The sequence below is a fragment of the Rhamphochromis longiceps genome, linkage group LG2, assembly GCF_057381845.1.
Source record: "Rhamphochromis longiceps isolate RC_006_pf linkage group LG2, R_longiceps_female_GT1.1, whole genome shotgun sequence".
NCBI classification, from domain to species: Eukaryota; Metazoa; Chordata; class Actinopteri; order Cichliformes; family Cichlidae; genus Rhamphochromis; species Rhamphochromis longiceps.
Window position 1 is genome coordinate 14444142 of NC_140558.1, and position 11550 is coordinate 14455691.

Below are 11550 nucleotides of genomic sequence, written 5' to 3' on the forward strand. Positions count from 1 at the left end.
AAAAATGTACCATGTTGACCAATAAAAACATGATATGGCAACATGGCATTTAGTGTTTAGGAAGGGGGACGTTTTAGGAGTGATGGCTGTGTTTCAATGATGAGGATGTACACATCGTGGACAGGGAGGAACGCTGGTTTGAGCGCGGAGTCAAGGAGGCCATTTACGTGAAAAGGGAAAGACCATCTCTGAATCGAGGAGGGGGCCTAAGGGTACATCTTTTGCCATCTTACAATGCTGTGATTGCAGCCATTCCCCATGTCACGGTTCTGGGTCCGTGGGACCCAGTATTTTGAGTTTATTATGTTTTGGTGTAATTTTGCATCAGAGATTGTTTTCTTGTTCTCTTGTTGTGTTAAGGGTGATGATTATGTCTATTATTAGAGTTCCATGTTTCTGTTTATCTGGGTTTAAGATGTGGGTTTAGTTTCATATGTCATTTCCTGTCTGTCTCTTGATGTCGAGCCTGCGTGTGATGTTTTATTGTGAAGGTCTGCGTCTCATGTGAGTGTTCAGTTTTACCTTGGTCTCATCTTACTGATTGTTCCCAGCTGTGTCCACCACCTGTGTGTAATTCCCGTGTTTCTCTGTGTGTATTTAAGTCGTGTCCTCCGTCATTGTAGTTGCTGGTCTGTCTGTGTAACCACCATTGTCTCGCTCGTGTGTTCACCCTGCTGTCCATCTCCTCTGCTCGTTCTCATTCTTGTCCAGGTTTGTGCTCTGTAGTTTAGTTGTTTCCAGTCTAGTTTAGTTCGTGCTCCATTTGCTGTTTGTCCTTATTTTGTGCTCAATAAACCACCCTCACTTCTCCACTACTGCCTGCGTTTGGATCCTCCCTCCTTCATTTCCTCCACACGGCTCCTCTCACTCGCCGTGACACCCCAACTCTCTGTGAATGGTACTCATGGCCATTGATCAGTGGGTTTTGGTCAGTGGTTGTTGATCAATGGTCATGAGAATTTGCATAATTAAGATTGAGGAACTGACCTCCCAGCCCATTGTTCCTTCAGTGGGCTGGTTTCAGTCATTATGCAAATGTACTGTTTATAAGATTGGGGAAAGCTGCAGTCAGCTGAGACTGAAGAAGTCACTTGGATGAGTGACGAAACGTTTCTCCCACAAAACTACGTCCAGATGAACAGAATCAACCTTTGGAGATGTGAGAGATTTGCGACGTTTAGCTCAAATCTTGTGTAGTTAGTGTGTAGTGTAGTCAATAGTTTTGTTGTGTGTGTCAGAACAATGAGGCGACTGCTGAATGTTACAGGTGTTACAGGAGTGACACATCTCCTGTTGTCAGGCCTGTTGTTCTCCTTTATCTCATAGTGGACAGAAATTATTTTTGGAGTGGCACAAATAATTTGTGTGGCATCAGATTTGATGCAGAAGAGCTGATTGTTCTGTAAATAGTTTGAAATGTTTATTTAAAAAAAACGCCTTGGCTGCATTTCTAAGTAAACAGCCGCAAAAAACTTTGTTGTTTGCAAAACTCAGTAACTTTTTTTGCAGAAGTAACTATATAATTAATTGCCCAACATTGGTCATTATATACTGTATTTTGCAGACACAGAGTTACAGGACTCTCTCCCAGACCACAGACTCATAATACAAGTCAGAGCTTTTGTTAAAAAAGAAAGAAAGACAGAAAGTTGTGTTTTCAAAATTGGAGTTCAAGTTATTTTTACTTCCAATAGTGTTAACATACTACACGGGTCATGAACAAGATTTTTTTAAGTTTTCATTGTAAGTGGGCTAAAGCAGTTAATTAAAAGTAGTCTAACATAAATGTAAATTTATGTAATTTGATTATTTTAATAAACCATGTGACTTGGATGGATTTGATGCTGGCATGACCACAGTGCACACGTCTGCTGTTGCTCACAGTGGTCCAAGGGACCGCTCAGGGAGTTTGTGTGTTCGCTCAGATAAATGGCAAATTAGAGGGAACATTGCCGTACAGATACATTATGTTTTGTCAGTGATGTAGTAAGACATGAAAATGTTTATGAGAGGAGGCTGTACTAAGTCCTGCTGTTAAATAAAAGCCTCTGATGACCTACAAACATTTCTCAGTGTTATTCTAATTAAGGCCCATTGTAATATGTAAAATGCTGTGTCCTCAGAAAGCCCTGCTGCACTCACAGCTGCTCCACCATACAGCAGGCTGAATGCTGCCTGATGCTCAGCTCTATGAAACGTTTATCGATCGCTGTGGATGCTAATTTGCATCAAAGCGATAATAATTTTTGAAACTGTGTTTCTGCCTTTGTTTATTTTGACCCCAGAAAGAGTTTGTTTAAAGTTGGTTCACAAACACTTTTTAAAGACTGTCCACAGACACAGAATAAGAAACATTACACTCTAATATTGACAGTGATCACACATCCCACTATGACCCCTGACCCGTAAGGATCATGTTAGGTCAAGGTCAGGCTTGGTCTCTCTCTCGCCCGATCACGTCATCAGGAAAGACCAAACGGATCACGTTTGTCAAGTGACGAAGGTGGGGGTGTGAGTGGGGGGCAGGCTTCCCTCGGCTGAGGCCTGAGGAGGAGGGATCAGAGCGCAGCGGGTGGAGCGGGTGGATGTTCTGAGTTCAGCTCCGGCTGCGCGCACTTCTCCAGCTTCCCCCTCGCCTCCTCCACCTGTCTGGCCCTTTCTCCGGCTCTCTGCGTCGGACGCGCATCGCCTTCTGCGCGTCCCCGCGGGTCTGCGCTCCTCGGTGCTCGTGGCTGTGAGCGCGGAGTGGAGCAGAGTGACCGTGGGGATGTGGTGACATGCTCGCGCAGGAACGGTGAGTGAAACGTCTCGCTGTGTTCTGCCGTGACCTCCGCGCGCGCACGGAGGAAGCGCGCAGGGATGACGTGTGTGAGGGAGTCGGAGCTCTTTGGCCGTGGAGCGATGTTATGCTCAGATTTCTGCGAGTTTCCGTGTGAAACGCAGACGCGATCACGCAGCGGGGATTACTCACCTGTCTGCGGATACTGATCGGTAACGGACTGTGAGTGCAGCGGAACCGGATCCTGTAAGTTAGCGCGTCTGAACTGCGTGTCCCTGATTGTTGGTTCTGAGTGTGGGTCCGTTTGGATTCGCGTGATTTGGGGAGTGTTGGGTTGATCCTGAGGTGACACATTCACCTGCTTCTACCTGCAGACTCTTCATGTTGAATGAGCAGAGGGTGTGAGGCAATTTTTAAAGGACCCCCGTGTGCAGGCAGAGTCAGACTCTTCCTTCACTCTTGTCAAACTTGGACTTGGCTGTTTTTCCTTCTGCGCACTCTGCTGTTATCGTCGTTATTGTGTAACGTTTATGGCTCTGCAGGGGATTGGCACGACTCGATCAAAGGTGCAGGTTTGGAGTGTTAGTGTCAGCTGCTGTGGCCTCGGTGTGACCGGGTTCCTCCTCGGGTCAGCGCAGAGCCGCTCAGACCGGCTGATTCCCTTCCTATTCCAGTGTTCAGCCTTTTCTCCTCATGGTGATTAGACTGTGCCATTTCCAGCGAAGAGTCTTCTCCTCAACAGCTCCTCTTCTTACTTTAAGCTTTGTTGGGAGGTTTTAGTCAATCAGAGGGCAGAGTGTAGACTCGCAGCAGCAGAGACCCTACCCACCTCATCCACATGTTTGCGCTCCAGCCGCTGCTCCGTCTCGCTGAGTGTTAGGTGTTTGAGCGAGTGTGCTCAAAGCATTGAGAGTCATGCTGTGGTGGTGGAAGTATGGCAGCTGATCTTTTCTGTGATATTCTGTAAGTTGTTGTGTTGTGTTAGGATGACTCGTAGAAGATTAACTTTGGCTCAAACTATACGTATAAAGTGCGCTGATGATCTTAACACAATGCCGAGTGAGTAGAGCGAGTGTTGTCGGTGTCATTTCCCCGACTTGTACAGATGCTGTAACAGCTGCTGCAGTTAGTAGGAAGGACTAGTGTACGTACATTTATTTGACACTCTTACTGTACTGTCTTACTAATTTCTGTACTTTTATACTTTTACTCCTTTCATGTCAGAGTTCTTAATCCTGAAAAAAAAAGAAGCTTTGAATTGTTGTCTGATTTCTAATCTCAGAGAAAAGTCGTCACATTCAGACAAACGAGAGGAGTGCAACAATCTCGGCAAAGCTGGGAATAAGACTGCAGCTACAGATCCCCAGAAATATGTCAGTGCATGAAAAATAACAGCAGACATGACATCACATGGATATGCATACATTTAAAAACAGACGTTTTTCACTGGGCCCTGCACTCAATAATTGTTTTATAATTCTTTGTCTGTTTTCACTGCCTTAAGGCACAATCAACCTACACAGGTTTCTATGGTTTCATCCTCTGCATTAAGCACATTGAGCTTGCTATTATGAAATGTGCTAAATAAATAAAATTGCCAGCAGCATTATACATTTTTCACATCACTATCGATAAATATAATGAAGTAAATTGATTACGTAAGTAAGTAAAGTAAGTAAGTTTCTGATAAATATACAGGTTTCTTTTTACTGCTGGTTAAATGGTTTAAATCTTTATCTTCTGTCAGAAGTTGAACACGATAAAATGTAGAGCTGCATTTTAAAGAAAAATCAAAGACATAAAATAATTATTAATACAAAAAAGTCAAACTAAAATTGTTATTTTTGTGTCTCCAAATGTTTGAAATAGAGCCAAACAGGAAACACGTACTTATTTAAGAATCGTTCTCATGTAAATGAAGAAGAGCATGACACTGACACTCAAGTGTGGAGCAGCCCAAACATTAGCGCCTGTGCTCTTTCTCTGGCTCTGTCCCAGCCGCATGATTGGTTCAGCTCGGTGCTGTTCTCTTTGTCACCGGCTGTTTGTGCTGTCTGTCAGAACATGCATGGACGAGCTCTGTTAAATTTATATCGACTATGTTTCGTGTCTCTACTGCACGATAATGAATCTGATGGGTTTTTCTCTCAGCTCTGATGTTGGTTCACAAACACTTTATGAAGGCCCTTATGGAGGATAACACACAGGCTGTTAACAAATAAACATGCACGTGTGTGGTCATCTGAACAGTCTGCACGTCTAAGTGGGAAAGTTAGTGAATGCACAACACTGTCCGCGGTGGCTGCTGAAGCTCTGTGTCTGTACTGTGAGTGTGGCTAAAGTCTAAAGAAGAGCTTTAATGTGACCCGTTTACCATCTGTGTGACCAGAATGACCAAATGCAAGAGTCCAGCAGGTTGGATCAATAACTGGATCTCTCCCTCACACACACACACACACACACACACACACACACACACACACACACACACACACACACACACACACACACACACAGCATTTGCTGAGGATCTATAGCCGGTCGTCTCTGTGACGTGGTCGCTGTCTGCCTCCACCTGTGCTGTAGCTTCACACCTGGCAGGCTGACAGCAGAGCTCTTATGAGCCTAGCTGCATAATTAATTGGATTTAAATCATACTTTTGATCAATTACAACATTTGCATGTTGATGAGATGTATTTTCAGCCTCCTGGGCTCTGGATGCAGCGGTTACGTGTTTCATGTGTGAGACAGGAACAAACGCAGTAACTAAATCAGCTTCACTGTGAGGTGAGAAATCATAAAAGGCACACAGTTGTTAATAGTAATGATGATTTACGATGCCAATAAAAGTGACTGTAATTAACTGTGAAACCTAAACTGTGGCCCTGCGATAGGAGCTGGGGGGCTTCCTCCATATGTTGTATCGTGGCTGTGACATTCATTAACACAGCTGATGTGTTATCGCTCTGGCTGTTTATTGATATTCAAACCACTCGATGTCAGACGTCTTGTCAATTTTGCACAGTGAAAAAGAAACCTGGTAGATCTGCTCTACAGCAGATCTAAGAGCGTCCCTTACTGTGTATCGATGTACGCAGAGTAGAAGCAACAGTCATTAACAGACTTTGATTAGTCGATTCCTTAATAAGCAACTCCTTTTTATTAGAGGTGGTGATTATTGAAAGACCCAGCAGCTGTGGGAGGGGCCACCACTTTGACTCATTAAACTCATGTGGAGTTTATCATAAGCACAGCTACCCGCTGCATCCACAGTGTCGGGCTCCAGGACATGGAGTGGGTCTGTTTTCTTTCAGTTGAGTTGTTACGCTCCCTAAATTTTTGTCTCAAAGCAACACAGCACATGAGATGCCACAATGCTGCTTTAAATAATGGAAACATTGAAAATACTCCCAAAGAAAAGAGCCCGGCTAAAACAAACGAAAGATGAAGAAGATCACGAGCCCTAAACTCGACCTGGAAACCAAAGAAGAAGAAACCAGAACAGTACTGTGGGTAACTCCCTCCACCGCAGCATCAACAGAAACATGACGGTGCTGATGGAGATCATGTAGCAGGAGAGAAGGACCAAGGTGCCGTGCTTTTATACACATCCATCAAGCTTCAGCAACCAATCAGCACTTAGAACAAATCAAAGGAGAGAGATAGAGAGAGAAAGAGCAGGTTAATATGGAGGACAACAAAAATCCCAGAAGACGATGAGTGGACCAACGTCCTGAGTATGATGGAGGCCAGCTGCTGGTGGCAGAACCTCCACTCAGACCTGCAGCAGTATTAACTATTAGCATCAGATTCAGTATTACAAACATCCAGTGCAGGTTAGGGTCAGTGTTGCACTCTCTGACAAATATATTCACAATGCACAATGACATACTGGTGTATGTCATTATGCTTTAAATTTGCAAAAGAAACTAGAAGAAGTTGGACCATAAAGAGGCATTTTAAAGTCCAGTAACTGCACAATGTTTAGATGAGATTAGATTAGATTAGATTAGATGAAACTTTATTAATACCTCGGGTGGGTTCCTCCGGGAAATTCAGTTTCCAGTAGCACGGCACCGACAGAAGTTGCATGTTACAGATACAATAAGGGGAATGAGAGTAAGGATATAAGCATAAATATGCCATATAGACTTAGAGCTCTATTGTCATTGTGCAGTTTCTTGCACAGCGAAATTGGGTAGCTGAACCACAAAGGTGCTAAAGTAAGAAGAAGAGAAACCAATATACAACGAAGGCGGAAAATAAATAAATAATTAAATAAATAGAATAAAATAAAAAACAGTGTATATGTATACATATGTGAGTGGAACTATATACATGGTGTATGCGTAGGAAACATTGAAACAGACTGGGACCAAAATAATTGCACATGAGCCAAAAATATTGCACAGAACATGGTAAGACTGAGATATTGCACATAGATGATCAACAGCAGTGTCAGGGTGGATGTGTTGGGGAAGTCTTTACACACTCTTAGTTTGCATTGAGAGTACAGAATATGTCATATGGATAAATAGGATTGCACATTTGAGTGAGTATATTGCACAGTGATTATTGCACAGTTGAATATAAAAAAAATATATTTCAAATATTGCACAGTGTAAAAAAACACTACAGCTCAGTTGTTCTAGCCCTCCTTTGTCCCCCCGTTTCCCCTCCCTCTCCCCTCCAGTGAGGAGTTTAATACAATAATGCAATTCCTAGTAGATCCTACTAGTAATCCTAGTAGTAAGTCTCTACTAGTAATTACCGGCCTATTTCAAAATTGCCATATATAAGCAAATTACTAGAAAAAATTGTAGAAAATTAATTCAGGTCCTTAAGGCAGATTACAGATTGTTGACCCTTTTCAATCTGGCTTTCAAAAGCAGAACTCCACTGAGACTGCTCTCTTAAGGGTCTATAATGATCTGTTAATCCCTTCTGATGCAGGGAATTGTTCTGTGATCATTTTGCTTGATCTCAGTCCAGCCTTTGATACCACTGACGACAAAGTCCTACTTAACAGACTGAAGGTTTTGGCTGGTATATATGGATCTGCTTTAGACTGTTTTTTCCTACTTATCAGAAAGGACCTTTTCTGTTAGGACTGAGAGGTTCGCCTCTAACATTGTCCCCTTAACCTGCAGGGTTCCACAGGGCTCAGTTTTGGGTTTTTATTTTATTTTTACATGCTTCCTTTAGCTGGCATTATTCAATCTTTTAGTGACATTTCGTATCATTTCTATGCTGATGATTCAACTGCATATGTCCTCAGCCTCATCAGCTGCATAGGCTGTCCACCCTAGTCCAGTGTTTAACTCTGATTGTTTTTCAAACAGTTACCTTGTTTTAAACACAAATAAGACCGAGAACATGATTGTAGCTCCTCCTGAACTACATTCAAAAATCAGTCAGGTTCTTGCCTCTTTCTGTCCTTCTGCCAAGTCAAATATTCGAAATCTTGGAGTAATATTTGATTCTTCTCTGGGCCTTGACTCACATGTAAAATCTTTTCTCGTTCCTGTTTCTTTCATTTAAGGACATTTCTAAACTGCGACATGTGATCTCCTTAGCTGAACTGGAAAAAATTGTTCATGCATTTGTGTCATCGCCTTTAGATTATTGTAATGCCCTGTTTACCAGCTTGGACAAATCATCTCTTTCTCACCTCCAAGCTATACAAAATGCAGCGGCCAGACTACTGACACGTTCTAGCAAGCAAGCTCACATTACTCCTATTTTATAATTTTTTTACATTGGCTAGCAACAGATTTTAGAATTTGTTTTAAATTCTTGTTTTAACACACAGAGCACTGAATGGCCAGGCCCCATATTATTTATCCAAGCTTCTTACAAAATACACTGCTGCTCGTTGTCTTCGCTCACAGACTCAGAGTTTCTTGGTTGTTCCCCGTACACAACTGAAGACGACTGAAGACAGAGCCTTTCAGTCTGTGGCACCAAGGCTGTGGAGCAGTCTACCACCACCACTATGTTTGGTTGACTGTGTGGAATCCTTTAAAGAACAGTTCTAAACTTTTCTATTTAAAAAAGCCTTCTGTTGATCAATGCGTTTTACTTTTTTTTTTTTTTTTTTTTTACATTTTTAAAATTTTTTTTTTACATTTAACCTTTTGTGTTGTTTATGTTGTCTATTCATTACTTTTTTATTATTTATTTATTTATTTATTTTTATCCTTCGTGTACAGCACTTTGTGACTGCTGTGATGGGTCAGCCAGGGTCTCTTACACAGAATCAGAATCAGAAAGGGTTTTATTGCCAAATGTTGAGCAGGTTTACAACATTAGGAAATTGTTGCGGTGCTTCAGTGCGAACATACTGTCATAAATTACGCTTAAATAGACATGAAAAAATAAATAAATAAATAAATAAAAATAAGAATAAGAATTAAAAGTACTAAGTAGATAGATATATACATGAGTGCAGGTGGTGATCAGTGCCAAACATGGAATGATGCAGTGAACACAGCGTAGGGTCATGTGTTAGTGGTGGGAACAGTCATACGGTTATTGTTCATGTGTCCAACAGCAGAGGGGAAGAAACTGTTCTTATGGCGAGAGGTTCTGGTGCGAATGGACCGGAGCCTCCTGCCTGAGGGGAGCAGGTCAAACAGACTGTGTCCAGGGTGAGAAGGGTCAGCTGAGATCCGAGCTGCACGCCCCAGTGTCCTGGAGGTGTACAGGTCCTGCAGAGATGGGAGTCTGCAGCCAATTACCTTCTCAGCAGAGCGCACAACATGCTGCAGTCTCTGTTTGTCCCTGATAGTGGCTCCAGCGTACCACACGGTGATGGAGGAGGTGAGGATGGACTTGATGATTGCGGTGTAGAATTGCATCATCGTCCGTGTTGGCAGGTTGAATTTCTTCTGCTGCCTCAGAAAGTACATCCTCTGCTGGGCTTTCTTGATGACGGAGGTGATGCTCCCACTTCAGGTCCTGGATGATGGTGGTACCCAGGAAGCGGAATGAGTCCACAGAGGTGATGAGGGTGTCAGTCAGGATGATGGGGGGGAGTGGTGCTGTGTGCTTCCTGAAGTCCACAATAATCTCCACTGTCTTCTGGGCATTCAGCACCAGGTTGTTGTGGCTGCACCAGGACACCAGACGTTCAACCTCCCTCCTGTAGGCAGACTCATCTCCGTCCGAGATGAGCCCAATAACGGTGGTGTCATCTGCAAACTTGATTAGCTTGACAGACTGGTGGGTGGAGGTGCAGCAGTTGGTTTACAGGGAGAAGAGCAGGGGAGAAAGAACACAGCCCTGAGGGGAGCCAGTGCTGATGGTCCGGGAGTCCGAGACATTCTTTCCCAGCCTCACATGCTGCTTCCTGTCCGTCAGGAAGTCAGACAGCGTCATCCTCACAGAGGGTCACTCCTGACCAGAGCCTGCTGCAACCAACTGCACTTTAAGAGACCGAGCAGAACACCCGCACACTGCGCCACAGCCTGACACACTTCAGTCAAAGAAGGAAATGTCAAACCTGAAGCTTCTAAACTTGTTTCATGGGGAAACACAGGAGCACAAAGATGTGCGTGGATGCAGAGTGCGATGGGGATCGAGTGGAAGATTGATAAAATCCTGTAAAGGTTGTTGTAAAAACAGCGCTTCACTTCCTGTTTGCTACAGATTCTTTTAATGTGGTTGGCGGCAGGAGAGGTCACGCTCATTTCAAATTAAAAAAAGACAAAAACTGGAGAAAGTTATTTGGCTGTTTGTGTTTCCACAAAATATCCAAAAATTGTGTAAACAAAAAAGCTTTCCCATGTTGTTAGTCCCATTGTGTGCAGTGTGTAGGGTATTATTGCCATGACCTGTTAAACTGTTGTGCGTTCAGAGGTAACAAAAGGACATTTAGAAACAAAAACTGGCAGAAGAAGGAGGATAATAAAGAGGCATAATGAAGCAAGCAGGGTTAAAGAGAGAGTCACACAGAGACAGAGAGGCGGCGAGGGAGACAATTGGGGTAGCTACACTCAAAAAAATGAAACGTTGACTTTAATTAAAATTATTTTGTCAACAGGTTCCACGAAATTGAATTATGTTAGTTTAAAGCAAAAATCTTTAGTTCATCTAATTTAAAAAAACTACTTAAGATTAACAAGACATATTTAAGACTAACTAAATCAAGTTATGTTGTATGAACATAGATGATATATTTTCAGGTTAGATAGTTTAGATTAGTTACTTCAACACATTTCTTATTTGTGGCAGTAAAATGTTAAATTTAAGTTAGATTAATTCAAATCTTATATTTTCAGCCACCTTGTGCTTTATTAATTAGTTTTACATAAATCTATTTTGTCAACAGGTTCCACACAAATGAATTAAGTACATCCAACTTATTTTTTTAAATTTATTTTATTGCCAACACATTCAGTGAGCATTTGTGTAAACCCAGTCCAAAATAAAACACAACAGCTCATTAGGGTTAGTAATTAACAGTATGTAGACAGATGCAACATCAAGACTTTAAATTAAATGTCTGTATCTACCAGAAATAGAAGAAAAAAAAACGCATTGAAGATCACATAACACATTGATAAGATGACACTTGAGTTATGCACATGTGATGCTAGTAAGGTCTGTGAGTGTTTTTTTCTTTTAGTGTCTAAAATGGATAGCAAAGTTGCTATTTGCAATGATTGCTTAGGGTCAGTCCAGTAACACAATGCCAATGAAGTGCTTTCCTTTAACAATGCAAAGTGAAGTGTCCACCTCAACAGCCACAATTTAAAAAAAAAAAAAA